This window comes from Desmodus rotundus, chromosome 1, assembly GCF_022682495.2.
Source record: "Desmodus rotundus isolate HL8 chromosome 1, HLdesRot8A.1, whole genome shotgun sequence".
Classification (NCBI taxonomy): domain Eukaryota; kingdom Metazoa; phylum Chordata; class Mammalia; order Chiroptera; family Phyllostomidae; genus Desmodus; species Desmodus rotundus.
Genome location: NC_071387.1, coordinates 15,268,161 through 15,285,037, shown reverse-complemented (window position 1 = coordinate 15,285,037; position 16,877 = coordinate 15,268,161). Strand labels below are relative to the sequence as shown.

Sequence of the window (16,877 nt, the reverse complement as noted above, 5' to 3'; positions counted from 1 at the left end):
GTGATGGGGGGGACCATATCGAGCATGGTCCATTACAAAAATAGTTATTGACTGCCTACTCTGGAATAAGAAGGAAAACCTAGAGCCTTGCCTTCTCAAAGAGCTCGGAGTTTAAATTGGATGGCATGCGCTGAGTACAAATGGCTGTTGAATTGTATGTGGTAGAGTGGGTTAGAGTTGTGCTATCCAATGTGTCATCCCCAGCCCCTGTGACTATTTACATTAAAATTACTTGAGATGAAGTAAAACTTAAAATCCAGTTCCTGAGCCCTACTAGCCACATTTCAAGTGCACAGTAACCTTATGGGGCTAATGGCTACGGTAATGGACAGAGCCATGTGGTCTCTTGGACAGTGTGAGTAAAACTGTGGTCACCTGGGATCAGACGGCCTGGATTCAGGTCTCAGTGATACTATCTCCTCACTGTGTAACCTCTTGGAAGCTATTTCCTCAATGTAAGATGGGAATAATCATGGTACCCACTTTGTTGAGATACTCTGAGGGTTGAGAGAAGGCCTCCAGGGGTGGGCAAAAGTAGGTTTGCAGTGCTTTGTGGAAAAAGACACACAGGTTATGAGTATAATCATTCAAGAATAAATTCTGTTTCGTATACTCACAACTAGAAACCTACTCTTGCCCACCCCTGTGTAAAGCATAGTCTTTCTTCTAGTGGCTAGCAGGTAATAAATACACTCTCACCCAGTGGACTTGGCATTATTTGTGTAACAAAAGGTAGCATATTCGGTGTTTAGGGAGTGTGTTAGGAGATCGCAGAGAGAAAACTGACTGGCAGTGTGAGTGTCTCAGGGAAGGAGTAGGTACAACTTGGACAACAGAGATTGCGTTGGGGGAGAAAGGAACACATTGGAGGCAGAGGGACTTCGTTGTGTACTGCTGAGAAGAGGGTAGAAAGGAGGGTCTTGTGTCTAATGCCCCCCTTAGCCTCTGCCTTGTGCGGTCAATTCTAACCAGGAACCACAAAGAAAAACCCAGAGGTGATTTATATTTGATGTGAAACTGGGAAGAACTAGTTCCAAGCCAGAGAAGCAGTCAACATCCACTTTCCGGATGTCCCAGATTCATGCTGAACTTTTCCATTCTGTCCAACACGCAGGACCCTGGACTTGCTGATAGGCCGAGTACATTTGCAGACCTCTGCAGGTTTTCTGCTGACTCTTCTCTTTATGTGTCTCTCAAAAGAGCAAGGGCCTCCCATGTACAGACAAAATACCTATGTGCAAAGGAATGACGGTGCTGGCAGGAGACTGTCGTGCCTGGCAGCAAGCCAGAAAGCACGTCAGCTCAGCCTCCTGGCACCAGCAGGGCCCCTGGACTCTCACCTTGGCGCAGTCACAGGAGCAGCCCAAGTGGGAAGAAGCCTTAGTGTGTGGCCCGTTCCTTCCAGGTCACGATGCCCTTTCCTCTCTACTCTCCTTTGGGCTTTGACAGAATCTGGCACAGAAGAAAAGACAGGTTAGCATTTGCATTTGATGGGCAGGGAAATAGAGGAACTTGAAGAGTGAAATGATTTGGCCAAGGTCATGGGTCAGGAAAGTCATTCAGTTAAATCACAAATGCAAGGCTTCTGAGGTTAATGCAATGTGTGCTTGGCTGAGCTAGATGCCCAGGAGTTGCCAGTGTGCCCAGGCAGAGTGGGCATGGAGGAGGGCGAAGGGCCAGAAGTAGCTAGAAGTCATTCACCTATTTGTATTCATTCATTCATTCATGTAACACGTTTATTTAGCATCCGCCAAGGGCCAGGAAGGTGAGTACCCTGAGCCCTCGTTTGCTGAGGGAAATCCAAGATTCAGAATGATGAAGGAAGGGATTTACTCAAGTTCACTCAGCTAATAAATGGAGAGCTTGGATTTGAACCCAAGCTCTCCATTTGAGGCCTATGGGAGTCAAAGCTTCCACTGAAGGAGGGTATTTTTAAGTTCAAGGAACAATAAGAGGCAGAGTTAAAGGACAGAGGTGGCGGCAGGATGTGTTTACTAAAACCTTGGGAGAAAACTGTTGCGTATGACCGGGTCAGGACCAAGGGCAGCTGGCCTTTGTGGCAGGTGCACTGTGCTGGTGCGGAGGGGCCGTGGGGCCCGGGGCCCAGGTACCTCACAATGAGCAGGCAGAGCTGGCAGGCTCCAGTGGCCTCTTTTCTAAGTCATGGGACTGCATGTCCAGAATGTCTGTGGGCGGCCCAGTGCCAGCGCCGTGACCACTCACACCAGGGCTTGTTTGCTTGCTGACTGGAAAAGTCACACGCCCTGAGTGAGCCCCACTAGGCAACGTGTTATCTCTGGGCGGTGTTGGGTGCGGGAGAGAGCATGCTGGTGGATCCGCTCCCCTGTGTGCAGAGAGAGACCTGTGGAAGTCGGTAGAGAAATATTTGCTTTGTCACTTTAACAGAAGGAGGGGGAGGGGAGAGGAAGAAATGACAGAAGGAAAGAAGGAAGGAAGACAGGCACCTGTGATAGAAGCAGTGAGAATTAGATTGACATTATTATCTAGGTAATGTTTAATAAAGAGCTGGATTTAATTCTGACCCAAAGTGATATTCTCTCTCTCTCTCTCTCTCAATGAGTAAAGACAATTTTTAAATTACTACTTCTCAGTCTGTGGTGAAAGACCAGGGTTTTTTTTTTTCTATATGTTGCAAACCAATACCTTTGTAATGTGCAGCAAACATGAATTGATAAAAACGAAATACCACAAGAGTGGTGAAGCAGTGTCCGAGTTCTATAAAAGTTTCTAAATGCCCACTCCATGTTTTTGTGCTTGCTGTGCAACAGACTAGCGGAAACAGTTGGTGTATTGCCTGCTTTGAGTAGCACTGGTGAAAATTCATCATCGTTACAAATAACGTAGCGCTTCCCCTTGAGTAAAGTGAGATCTACCAGTAATGCAGCTGGGCAGATTGGCAGGCTCCATCAGAGAAGTACCATTTCTTTTAACCCATTTAAACTCATTTGTTATCTAACAGTCATGGGGTGCCCTTAGTCCGTGTTCTCAAGCATTCTTGTGTTGCAGGAAAGCATCCAGTCCTAGCAGGTCGGAGGGTGCAGAAGACATCAAAATGGTGTCAGGTGTCAGACCTCGTAACATCCTCGGAAATCACTGGTCCAAAGCCCTTACCGTCCATAGAGGGAAACTGAGGCCAAGTTCACACAGCCTCTCAGTGGTCACACTGGGCTTGAGGGTGCTCTAGATCTCTGCACCCTGGGTGTCTGCCATGCACAGCCTGCTGCCCCGACATCCTCACGGGCCACAGAGACCTGCCTCTCACCTTCTGTCCTTGCTGTCTTCTTCTTCCCAACTGTCCTTGAGCTTGGGATGATGAAGTACTGTGGGAGTGAGTTTGGAAGAGAGCTCGATAATGGCCTTTGGTCTCTTGGAGCCACTACAGAACTGTTAGAGCTACACTAGCAGTGAATTTTCCTTATTAAGAGGCCATGATAAGGACAGCCAGCTGAGGATGAGCACACAGAAGGGGACTGGGACAATGAGGGGGCCAGGAGTCGTGTCATATAACCATTTGAAGATGTTTGGCCTGGATGAAAAAGTTCTCACAAGGCGATCACAGGGCTGTGACACACGCACTTCACATATCAGAGGGCATGTCCTGTGGAAAAGGAGTCTGCATTGAACTGAGTAACAGATAATGCACCCTCTATGACAATGGTCCTTCCAGGGAAGTGATTCTCTGCAGGTGAGTGAGCTCTCTGTCTCCTGAGGCATGCACAGAGAGGCTGTAGCCACAATCATGGAAAATGGTGCAGAAGGTGGCTTTGATGGTCTTGGGTTTGAGGACTACACAGACCAACTTTTTGCTTATATATCATTCCAAATTATTTTAGGGAACCAAAGGGTGACTATTTCTATCCTCTAAAAAGGCGTTTATTGGGCATGTCGCCATCTGCCGGCCCCTCTGCAAGTCTCTGGGGTGTGGCAAGGAGCGGGCATGTTTCTCACCATTGATGGGCTTCCACTTTCACGGGAGAGTCATATGAAACATAAGAAACTCTGATCTGTGGTTTTAATGACAAACAGTGGGGCGGGAGACCTAAGAAGCAGAGATTTATTTTGTTTAGGGAAAACAAGGCACGTTGGCTGGCTCAGGCATGATTTGAATAGGCAGCGAGGCACAGGTGGCACACTGAGAGGTAGACACGCAGCCTGCATCAGTCAGGGGCCTGGCAGGGAACAGATGGCACATTCAAACAGAATAGTTAAGGAGAATTGGGGAGGGGCTGTTTTGAAGGAGGGGCTATTTACAACAGTGTCTGCAGAGTTTAGGACAACAGCAAGGCCAGGGTCAGAAACAGTGGGGAGCTATTTCCATCTTGGGCCTGTAGGGTCAAGAGGAGGAAGTGGTTATGGAACCCAAATAGAGTGGCTGCATGGAAAGGGCTTTCTGGCCACAGCTGTGACTCTCAGGAGAGAGGAGTAGCCAGCCAACAGCACCCTGGTCAGAAGGGAGTCAGAAGAGTCAGTTCTACACACCATTGTCCTCTGCCTTCCATCTCCTGCCAGTGCTTTCCATTGGGGACCCAAACTGGGAATCGCAAGGCAGAGGGACCTGTTTTCTGTGGTTCAAAGAGGCCGGCTGCATAAGGGCACGGAGGAAGGTGGAGAGGGCTGGGGAGTGGATGTGGATGAGCAAACAGAACATGTCCAGAGCACTGAGAAGGCCAGCCCATGCAGAAGGTACATAGTAAACAAGGGGGAGAGGAGGAGTTGGGCGAGAAAGGACTGGGAGAATAAGGAGTCATCATCCAGTGTCGCTGGGACCGAGACTGTAAGCAGAGAAGGGTGCAATTTACCTGGTAGAAAACTCTAATATCAGGCAAAGTTCTTCCTCCTTGCCTCTTTCCTGTACTTTATTTCCTTCTTTTCTTCTTTACTTCCTTTTTTCCTTCATTGTCTTCCCTTCTTATGCCTTCCTTCCTCTCTCCCTTTCTTGCTTCTTTTCTTCTCTCAGTAATTATTTGTTGAATGCTCCCTGGATGCCCACCCAGTTCCTGCCCTTTCAGAGCTCAGCATCTAATGGATGAGACAGACAAGCAAATGAGCCATGGCAGCCACTGGTGTGAAAGCAGGACCCCAGGGTCAGCCAGGAGGAGCAGTCTGTGGGAGCAGTACTAGTCCTTCCACCAGACCGGTCAGTTAGAAAAAGACATTCCAATGAGCCTTGGCATTCTCTGCTGTGGTGGAAATGAGCCAGGTTGGCATAACTTTGTCTGCAGCCAGTAGAAATGTCTACAAACAAGTTAGAATGCACTTCAGATGCCTTTTTATTAGTAAAATGGAAAGCCTGCATATGAATAGAAACTCCCAGTAGCAGGAAGCCCAGGGGCAGTTGACACTTTGGGCTACATGCATCCCACTGCAAGAGGATATTCCAACAAACCCACCAAGTTTCTGTCTGGAACCCTCCAGTCTGCGAGCTCCGGCACCAATAAGTGAACTTCACCTTTGTCCATGAAGATCTGTTCAGGTGGAATAGGACAGATAGAAAAAAAGAGGCTTCCCTTATATGCTGTTGGCTTATAGGGAAACATTTTATCTTCTCTTTATTATTATTACTTTCAATGTAATAAGGGCATTCCCCGTGGCCATGTTGTTGTTGTTGTTGTTGTTGTTGTTGTTACTTTAGACCAAAGCTGACATTGCTGAAAGTCTTGGGAAAGAGCACAGTAAGTCTTGAGGCAGCCTCCTTGACCTGCTAGTAGCTGTTGTCACCCTCTGCCTCTCCCCACCCCCTTTCCCAGAGGTCATTCAGGGTTTGTCTTTGCTCCCTGGGGTCTCACTTTTTTTTTCTGGGATGATGGCATGGAACATACACCTCCTTCTCCCAAGTTTTTTCCAAATCTAGACAAGCTGCATGGAATCTGGGATTCTCTGAGCGGAAGGTCCAGCCCCTTTGCTGTAGGAGACTGAACACCCAAGAGAGGCAGTGCTGACCCAGGCCTCACAGCGAGAATGCAGCCACGCTGAGAACAAGACCTGGAGTCTCATTCCCTAGTCCTGAGGCATTTCACCCCCCTACTTGTCCCAGTGTCTTAGGAGCTGGCAACTGGAAACATGGAAAAATTCTATTTAGTATGGTCGTGTTCTTACCCAACATCCATACATTTGTTAAGGCACTTCAATAAACAAGGCAGTGTGATAAGTGCCCTGGGGATCCAAGATGTAATCTCTGTCCTGAAGGTGCTTATAAGCTGTGGTTTAATGACCTTTTGTTACAGTCATTCAAGAGATGGCAAGAAGGCAGATGATTAATTTCGAAATGAACCGCACAGATGATAAGACTTACGTGCGCTCTGAGAAAACACAGGCTCGCTGTGGTTTGGAGAAATTGGGAAAGATTTTCTGGTGGAGAAGGTATACAAACAGTCTTCCAGCATTTAGTTGGCTCTGTAAGGATAGAAAAGAGGAGGGCGAGAGCAAGAGGACTGAGGTGGGAAGGTGTGGGGAGGGACTTCATGCAGGTAGATGCTCCAGTTTGTTCCCCAAGTTGTAGAGCCCAAAGGACCAGACTGTCACCGAAAGAAAGAAGAATTCAGGAGAAATCAAGTCTAGCCCTGGCTCGGCGGCTTCTTCGCTCTGCGGTCTTGGGCAAGTCTCTTAAATCTCCCTGTGCCTCCCTTTCCACATCTATCAAAAGGGAATAATAACAATATCTGACCGCTTGGATCCCACGGTTGCCTTGAGGGTCCCATAGAATGATATCCCAGAAAGAGTTCTGGGGAGAGTTAACCAGCGTGCAGATGAAAGAGGGCATTGTTATTTGTTCAGCAACTTTTTTCATTCTTTTCCAGTAATCATGTAAGAGAAATTGCTTGGAATTTTATAGTCAGAATATCAGAGTTTATTTAATGTGACTAATATTCATTGGAGCAATAACAGGAGTCAGGCCTGATGTGGTAGAAAAATGATGCATGCTAGAGACTGACCAGGGTCTGAATCTTGCTTCCACTCTTCATTCGTCGTCTGACCTTGGCCCATTTCTCAACGAGTCCCTGGTTTTGCATTTGTAAAAATTGGGTGGGAACAGCTCTCCTGGGACAAGTCAGGAAACTTCAATGGAGTCATCTATATGAAGCACCTGGCATAGTGTCTGGCACATAGTAGGTGCTGGAAAAAGCACCCTCCCTTCTGGATCCCACACACCGATTCCTCCCCATCAGCATTGTTTTTTGGAGATGCCTCCCGCAGCCTCATAAACAAGCCCTAAATGGAACCAGTATGCACGCAGAGGCTGTTTACCCAGGTTACTTTCATTCCTAAAATACTCACTATTTTTTTTTTAGCACTGTCTACAGAACTGGAGTTTTTAAATAAAGACCACATAACTTATATCAAACTCATGGAGCTTACACACTCATTCATCTTGAAAATGACCCAAAAGTCTAACTGTGTTAGGGGACATGTTTCCACCTGAAAGAATGCCAGGTCGTGTTGGGGTTGGTTATAATGGGTAGAAGTTCCAACTTGGTTGAAGTTCCAAGATTTTCTGATCATCTCCAGCCCATGTGCCTGCATGGTCCAAACACCACACGTCCAGGCCACTTGGACACGTGGTCTCATTTTCTCGGATTCAGTCTGGGCTTCCCTCATGCTTATCTTCTGAACAAAGTCCCCTTTACTCACAGGTCCCATCTGTGACCCCAGTACACATGTGACTCTAGTCCTTGAGAGCAGTATAGAGGGGAGAATGGAGAGCAAGGGAAGAAGGGCTCATAGCCCCTACAGGTGAGGTTGGTAAGGAGCTCAAAACCACGACCTGGGAGAAGAAGCGGAGGATGCATGGTCTAGCAAATACACGAGACTTCCAGTTTTGGAGACAGAGCGTATTTCAAACAAGCCCCTTAATATTTCTGTGGCCTTGAAAAGTCTCTTCCTTTTATCAAAGACTCAGTTTCCTCCTCTGTACAAAATTGGGGGCAAAGTAACACATTTGGGGGTTTAGAGGATTCAGTGAAATAAAATACAGTCAGCCCTTCAGAGCAGCGCTGGATACGTAGTGCACTCCCCAAATAACAGTGGTGGTTTGTTTGGGGATTTTCCATCTCCAGGAAATCTCCTGACCTCTTGCATGCATGTCTCTTCATTCCCAGCCCCCCTTGATCCTGAGCCCCTCGCTGGAACCTCTGGACTGGCATGGGCATTGGAGACGACCTAATCACTCTCTGCCACCGAGGGCCCTTCACTGTGGGTCCTGTAAATGCCATTTTCAAAAGAGTTTCTTTACTCCGAAAGCTCTGCACATATTAAATGTTAATGTATCCATTTTCTCAAGAGACAAGCAGCACACCACACTAAGTTAATGCCTTTCCAACACAAAGCAAAGGCATGGCTGGGGTCTCAGGTGATTCACGCACGTTCTAGGGGAGGTGGGTGCCCTCACACGCTCAGAACCCCACAAAGCAGTATAAGAGGTGGGGGGAGCCACCTCCTGGCCTGGGGCTTTGCCACAGCACACTGTATCTCTCAGAGTTTACTGATGCAAGTTGGAACGCTTTCTTGGGGACACGCCAGGGGGCCCCCAACTTGCCAGGATCTGCAGCTGCTCCCCCTCTCACCCCTTTCCTAGATGTGGATTTCCATCTGTAGTCCCCTGGACAGATGGGAACACACTCAGTGCCCTTTCGAGGGCCTCAGCAGGAGGCGGTTCGGTTTTTTCCGCCCTGGGTTTGGCATCGTCAGCACTCCCATTTTCCTTTCTTCATCCACGGGTGACACTGACCACTCATGACAGCCTCTGCACTCGGCCACACGCCCTTCCAGGTTGGGAATGAAGCAGCAGGGGGCCCGGGGCGGGGGGGGGGGGGGCAGGGTGGAGAGGACAGACAGCAGTATCTTTGGTTCTCAGGAACCACGTTGCCCCCACACTGATCACAGTTCAGCTTGTGTCTTCAAAACTCACAGCTGGCTGCTGTTCCCCCTCCTGAGAGGGAGCATCCACACCTCCATTCTCACTTTCTGACAACACCACACCAGTGTGGGAACCGCAGTGGGAATTACTCACGGGTTTGTTGGCATAAGTTGAACAGGCTTCCATTTCCCTGGTTTTATGGAGGGGCATTTTCTGTCTCTCTCCTTCCCTATCTGCTTTTCTTTCTTTTTACCCCATTCTAGGTGCTTGGATGGTCTGGGGGCGAAGGGTGGAGGGTGAGGGGATTACTTTCTCCGTTTCAAGCTTCTAATGTTGGTGGTTGCAGCCTTTCATGAGTTCAGACAGCCAGCCGCAGTTCTTAGCCTTGAGCTTTACTTCTGACTACTGAACTATTTTTATGGCCCTAGAGGACAATGGTGACTATAACTCCAAAAAGCCTGAAGCATCTCAGCATCTGACAGAGGGTGGAGGAGCGACACAAGAGAGAGCTCTTTCCCATGAGGATTCATGGGGCAAAAGCACAGTTTGCCTGTGGCTTGGCAAAACTTTCCAGTAACTTCCTGGCCAGTGTGGAGTAGGTCCCTTCTTTTACTCCAAATTCTTCATCTTAAAAATGGGAGGATTTGGGTACAATATTTCCAAGATCTCTTCCTATTCAGACATTTTCCAATCAAACACTGTCATCCTGGTTCCAGGCTTGTGGGGCCTGGGGCTACATTATAAACGGGGAGGTTGATATTGAAAAGGTAAAAATCATGCCAGACACTGACACTGGGTACATCCAGGGAAATAAAAGATAGTCTTGTCTTTTAAGTTTTTACCAGCCCCTACATCTTAGTGGAATCTGACTATTCAGAGTAGCAAGGAAGGAACAACTATGCTCTATGACAAGTTAAAAATAAAAGTCCTCCTCGCGCTACTCACGTCCCCGCAGTAGCCTAGTGAGGGAGCCTCCGCTTGGGCATCCGCGTGTCTGCTACTTTGTTCATTCTGGGCCTTCAGGCCCTGCGTGTGGCTTCCTCTCTCCAAAAATCAACTCGAATTTCATTCTACTTTCGACAGCCTGACATACGATGTCATGCGTTTTCCCGCATTACTTCCCCATACTTGAACTCTTGATTGTCACAAGACCCTTTGAGAGCTATCTCTTTTTTAGCCCCAGGAGAAACCCACATTTGGGGAAGTGACGAGACTTGTTTCAGGTCATCCAGAGAGGTCATGGACTGTAACGACCGTGTAATTCTAACTTTAGGTCATTCTGTGATTTGCGTGGGGCCACAGTGCACAGTAAAGTCTAGAAGTTGCCACATTAACACATCCTGGTGATGATGTTGTAATTCTTGCTCTATTCTTTCCAAACATAATATTCTTCACGTCACTCTTCACATCGGCTCTATGGCTTTCATGGCTAAAAATTAGAGCCAAACTACACAGTCTAATGAAATACCACTTGTACCTAGAACATTGTGGCTGCTACAACTTATTAAATAGAGGTTATCTATCTTTATTTAATTGTGCTTCAAGTGTAAGACAAACTATAGGGCTGTTGGTGAGCTGCGTGTATATTTCTGTTCAATGTGGTCAGTTGTATTATTTATCAACCGTGGTTTTGATCTTCCAAGAAGAAAGTGAGGTGGTGGGAAAAGACAGCTGTAGGCCCTGGAACTGTTGTGAAAGCAATCATTTGACGTGATAGTCACACGTCAGAGTACTTTTAACACACCAGCCCCCCTTCAAAATGCTGCTGCTTCTTACTTATCGGGGTATTCTTCTTGTTTAATGAATTCCCTGAAAATAGGTAAATTCTGAAACCCTGGAGCTATCAAAATAGAGATTATGTACCCCAAGCAAAGATCTTGGGAAGTGACTGACCATTCCACAGTGTGTATGGGTGTGTACCTACTCTGTGCAGGCACAGTGATCGGTGCTGGGGGTACACCAATAAACATTTCACAAGATAGGTATGATTCTGCCCTCATGGAATTTCTTTCAGGTAGATAAGTAACGAGTTGGATAATCCCTTTATGGAGAAGTTTGAGGTGCCGAGGAAACACAGAGAATGGGTACTTGACTTGTCAGGGGTCAGAGTCACTTCTAGTCTGAGTCCTCAAGGATGAGTCATGTTCACCAAGTGAGGGCAGCTGAGCTTGCCAGGAACCAGGTGTTCTGACACTTCGCCTTCTGCCCCAGCCACCACTTTCAAGAAAGCAAATGAACAAAATAGGAGCTACGTAGTTCCTAGTAGTTCCTAGTAAAAGATACTCGTTTTAGATTACTGTCCTTTATTCTGAGATAATTTTATTCTTTCCTTTGGAGTACTACTCTTTCATTTTATTATATGAGAGACGTCATGAATGGTGTTGGGGAGGTCATCTTCAAATGCTTTATTTATTTGTCAAAGTTTAAAATTGCTACTACCACCTCATTTTTAGAAATGATCCAAAGGTCTGAGAACCTCTCCATTGGGCAAACCTGCACCTATGAATCAGCACCTTCCTCTCCTCACATCCAAGTCCTCAGGATTCTTGATGCCACTATCCCCTGGTCTTGTCGTGGTCCATTCCAGCAGTGAGGTGCAGATTAGTGATTTTCCTAAGAGTTGAGCTTCCAGTGACTCAGCAGAGGGCACAACCCCAGGTGGCACTCCCCTTCTGGGCCCAAAGTTTAGGACAGCAAAGGGGGCAGGGGAGCTCTGATGTATGGACCAAGAATGACAAAGGAGAAATACCCAGTGGCCCAAGTCAGGACCCAGACCCATCAGTTCACCTCCTCTCCCTCCCACCCTGACCCAGCATTGAATTGTTCCCTGTACAGAAATACCTCCCCCACTTAGATATTCTCAGAATATTTCCACAAGCCACGGCCAGTGCCTTCTTCTCCACTTCCTTCTCTCCTCTAGACCCTCTTCCACATTCCCCCAGGAAGGAGAGAAAGCCCTTCGGAAAACATGAACCAGATCATTTCTATCTTCCACAACATCTGCCAGGGTCTGCTTAGGGCTTCTGGGCTGCTCCATCCTCCCTGGCCTGGTGTACAGAAGCCTTCCTGACGTGGCCCCGGCTGACCCCACAGCCTCATGTTCTGGAGCTGCTCCCATATCCCCGGCTCTGTGGCCATACCACAGGACTTGCAGCGTCTCTGGCCTCCTAGAGCTTCTGCCATCTTCCCTGGTCCAGCGCCCCGTCAGTGTTTACTTTTCATGTGAAAACCTCACTGATATCTCACTGACCTTCAGTGAGGGCCCTCCCGTCACATTCAGCACCCCTTCTATTGTGACACTTGTCATAAGAGAAGAAAAGAGGCTAACGGTGAAGGGTATGGCCTGCAGCGGCCCACACACCAGGGCTGTATCTCACATCTGACACCTATGAGTGGGAGAAGTTTGGGAAAAATTGTATCACCTCCCTGAGCCCTGGTTTCTTCCCCTGAAAATTGGAGGTAGTCATACCTCATACACAAGGCTTTCGTAAAGTTTCAAAGAAATAATATTAAGAAAGCACTTCAACAGTTCCAGTGTGCGGTAAATTCCCCAAGTGGTAGGTTTTATTAGTATTATCACATGCTGTCGTGATCATCTGATTATTTGTCTGGCTTCCTTCATAAAGCTGCTAACTCTGTGATAGTAAAAACTGTTTCTTTTATGTTCGTATGCCCAGTTTCTAGCATGAAGCATGGTGTATGATAGAATCTCAATAAATGTTGGTGACTGAAAGAGGAAAAGGCTGAATGAATGATATGCAAGCAGGAAGGGAGTTAGGGAGGAAGGAGAAAGGGGGAGGGAGAGTGAGAAGGGAGAAGAGAGTAAAGAAACGATGACTTATTCAATAAACAAATGAAAGAATAATCAATTTTTTCAAATGATCTTTGATTGGTACTGTTACATTTTTCTTAGAGTGTGTGTCAAGAATCTACACAAAAGCTATTATTTTGGAAACCAATCATTCAGGATTCCAAGAATTTAATAAACTCTCCAAGCACTTTTTATTGTCCCCTTTGCCTCTCCTTACAGACAAGAGAGGCTAAAATATTTAAGCATTTCTGACAATGAAACTAAGCAGGAGAATAAAGTCCAGATCATTAGGGCCCTTGGGATAAAAGTACAAAATCCAGCTTTTAGAACTGGTCACAGCTTGGAGAAAGCTTGCAATTTGGAACAAGGGATATGGATGCAATAAACATTCTGAGGTTTATCTTGCTTTAATGACTTGTCTTGAGTGGCTTTGATCTTTACGTTTGATAATCACTTTCAAATGGTCTAGTGTGTTCTGAAATTGGAGTAGTGGGTCATGGACTTGAGACCCTCCTTGGGAATGACAGGCTGCAATCAGAATTTGGAAATAGGCAATGCACAATGAGTTGTAGAAACAGGGCTACCACTGGTGAGGAGGATAAACACATTGGCCCAATGATAGGAACCAGGGGTCACTGATGGAAGGGAGACACAACAGGCCTTCAGAGCTAAGGCCTGTTTTCTCTGGATCCATGAGTAAGCTAAAAAGAGAATTAGATATCTTGGGGCCTTTTCATGGGTTTGGCACTCTTCTAGACACTTCCTTAGGTGTAATGGCCTTGAATTTTTATGTGCTTCTCTCTAGGTTGAATTTGATCATTGTCATCTTACAGATGAGGAAATTGAGGCTCAGAGAGATTAAGTCACTTCTGCAAGGTCACCCAGCCCCTTGGGAGGGAATGGGAGTTTTGAACCCTAGTCTCTATTTTAAGATGTGGCTTTTTCTCTAGCACTCTGTTGCCTTTTCCCTTAACCTGAAAGAACTGTCACCAGCCTCCAGCTTGGAAGTGGCCCACTCTCAGCAAATGAAGGTATCAGCACATGGCCAGCACCATCATCGTAACCCACCTGCACTTACCAGGTGCCCAGGGAATGGAAGCTTGGCAATGAGACTTCTCAAAGATCTCCTCAGTTCTCACTTCTGCAGCAGAGAAGTCAGTTTGCTCCTAGTGGGAATAGAGCCCGAGACTGCTCAGTCTTGATCTGGGCTCGCTGGGAGCCATACCTCTGACCAACTATCTTTAAAACGGGAGAGCCTGTGTATTATGTTTCTTGACTTGGAAAAACTTAAGCCTTCCATGATTCACTTGAGGGATTTATTGTTGTTGTTGTTCTGCATTTTGAATGTAGTTCTCTTTTGCTTCTCTTTCAATAAAACAGGCCCTGACAGCTCTCTCATTGAGATTATTACAGAGTTGTACCATCTCAGGCCAGTGCATTTAGGAAATATGTTGTTGGCACTCACCAGCAAGTGAGATGCATAAAGAAAATATTCTAATGACAGTTGAGTTGAGAGAGCTTTGATCTCTCTCCAGAACTGCTCTCATGGCTTTGAAATGCAGTTCTGACAGAGGGGTACAGTCTGGGGGCCTTGGCACTCTGGGGCTGGGCCCCTTGAAACTGACATTCCAGGGGCGCTGCAACCTTCCCAGTAGGATCCAGGTGCACGGGCTGTGCAGGAAGAAAGGAGACACTGAGACACCTCTCTTGGGAGGCAGCTTAGGGAGAGGATCCAAGTTAGGGGGGACTTTCCAATTTAGCCCAACATTTCTCAAACTGTGTTGGTTACACTCTTATTTGGTTTTTGGCAAAGGGGGAGAAAGGGTGGGGGAAGGGATTATGGTCAAATATCTTTGGGAACACTTCATACACCATCTGACCAACTCCTAGTTCGCATAGTAAAGGCTCTGAAAATTCTTGCAATTAAAAAATATATGTACTTAACCTTGTTTAACAGAGCATGTCCTATATCCATTTGACTCAGAAACTTTTTTCCTTTGACTATGTATCTGCTGCTTGTGGGTTTGGCCTTCTATAGACTGTGGTTTCAAAAACACTGAACTGATTCGCGAGCTCACTGAACAGACGGAGAGCCTGAGCTGCAGACCAGGATGCGGAGTGTGGTAGGAACCAGCCAGAAATTCAGGCAATGCAGGTTCTGCACAGAAGCCACAATCCCTCCCATGCTGGACTTTGAAAGTCTCAGTCCCTTACTATGTCTCCCGAAGGAAGAGATGACTTTACTAATTGGTACAGAAGTGCTGCCATACAGCCTAGTGAATAGAGGTTTGTTGTCGGACTGTTCTCTGACTCCTGGGCAAGTCACTGCATTTCCCTGAGCCCTGGGCTTCTCATCCTGTTTTGATGTGATGCGTGTAAGAGAGAGGTGCTCAATGACTGCCAAGCAATGGTACCTCTCTCTCTTGAAGGCAAGTTTTAGGAGACACAAACATGGTAAAGACTTGGCCCCACCTGCTTGAAGCTCATAGCCTGATGGGGAAGACAGGTGCTCATACAGTGAAGATAAAACAAAGTAGGTTGATAATAGAATCACCAGAATCAAAAGTGGGGGGGGGGGCTGTAAGGAGGGAGAAATCATTTTCAGCTAACAGATGATGATGATTTTGGTGTTCCTAATCATCATCATTGTAATAATAATAATAATGCAATAAAAATGGCCAAGGCTAATTAATGAGTACCTTCTGTGGGCCAGGCCCTGTGCGAGGAACTTTCTCAGCATTGCCTCTAGTCCTTCTGACACTCCTTTTAGGTGGACATCATTATCCCATTTTCCAGGTGTGGGTAGTCCTAAGCAGAAATGTGGAAGTACGCTGAACTTAATGTGGAGGGTAAGATTTTGGAAGGCTGAGATTCAGGAAGAGAGATCGTGGGGCAGAAGAGGGGATGATGGAGATGCTTAGGGAATGGGCATAATTGGAGAAAACTGGAAGTTCTCAGATGAGGAACTCAGGAGAACTGGAGTGGGAGGGTTTGGGAGGAAGAAGAAGTTTGGGTAGTGGGGAAGAGACACTGAGAGCCAAGCTGGGGGAGCCACCCAGAGGCAGACTGTCAGTTCAGGTTTTTCCCCAGGAAAAAAGGATCCGGAAGGGACCAGGATCCCGAGGGGAGTACCCGTCGTGACTGTGCTGAGCTGTCTGGGTGAATGCTGCTGGTGTCCTTGTGAGTCAAATGGCAGAGACACAAAGCAACTGTGGCCGTAGGTCTGTGCATCCACTTCTGAGTAGAACTGGCTTATAAAATTAATAAACACACAAGAATTTTGGATTTGGATTGACTTTTTTCTGGGGTAATGATCTGTTTTAAAAAATAAATTTGACCAATTTATCTTATATACACAAGGCCAAAAAGAGAGACAGGTGGTCCCAAGTAAGTCCTTGTCCTGTTCTCACCATCAGCCTTGGTCTCCCTAGACTCTCTTGGTCCTGCTCAGTTTGATCTTCTGTGATTTCTCCTCCATCTGTTCACAGAAAAGAATAAACAGTATCTTAAAGAGATGGGAAGAAGGAGGTAGATGCCCACATGAATTCTGGTCCCCACGATTTTCTCATGATGCATTTGGGAGAATCCCAGCTTGGCTCTGAATAGGTGGGAAGACCTTACCCAGCAGAGGAAAGCTTTCAGCCATAGAGCTCTTTTCCTTTGTGTGGGTCCCCCCAAAAGAGAGAGAGAAGAGAGGCCAATGGGGCCAGGAGCCAGGATGGGTACTGTGGCTTCTTTCTCTTTTGGGAAACAGAGACTTCTCTGAGTATGAAAAAAAAAAAAAAAGCCCACATACAAGCTGGGGAATGGCTCCAACATCCCACATCTCTGCTTTGGGCCAGAAAGAATACCACCCCCTGAAAAGATTGCTTCTGTAATTACAACTGAATAAACAACCAATTAAAATGTCTCCCCTGGCCCTACCCCACCTCTCTTCCTCTCCTGAAGCTTTCTCAGCTTAGAGCAATGGGGCAAGGAGTTGACTTTCTCTAATAACATTTGTGTTCTTTGCCTGAGAGAACACTTGATGGAAATGGACAAACCAATTAGAAAATAATAAATAATGTGGAAAGGGCTGATCCAAGAAAACCTCAGCTTCTCTGTGTTTTCATTCTTCTCCCACACATTGTTTCCCTTTTCACCATGGCCCTGAGTGTGCTTGGAAACGAGGGTGAGGTTGTGGGAAGTATT

The 16,877-nt window shown here is 46.7% G+C and overlaps 1 protein-coding gene across 1 annotated transcript in view; it reads left to right on the top strand.

The window, feature by feature from the left end:
- The window catches only part of PAPPA (pappalysin 1), a 215,232-nt gene that overhangs the window by 33,452 nt on the left and 164,903 nt on the right, over window positions 1–16,877 (top strand). The gene's annotated exons all lie outside the window — the stretch shown is intronic.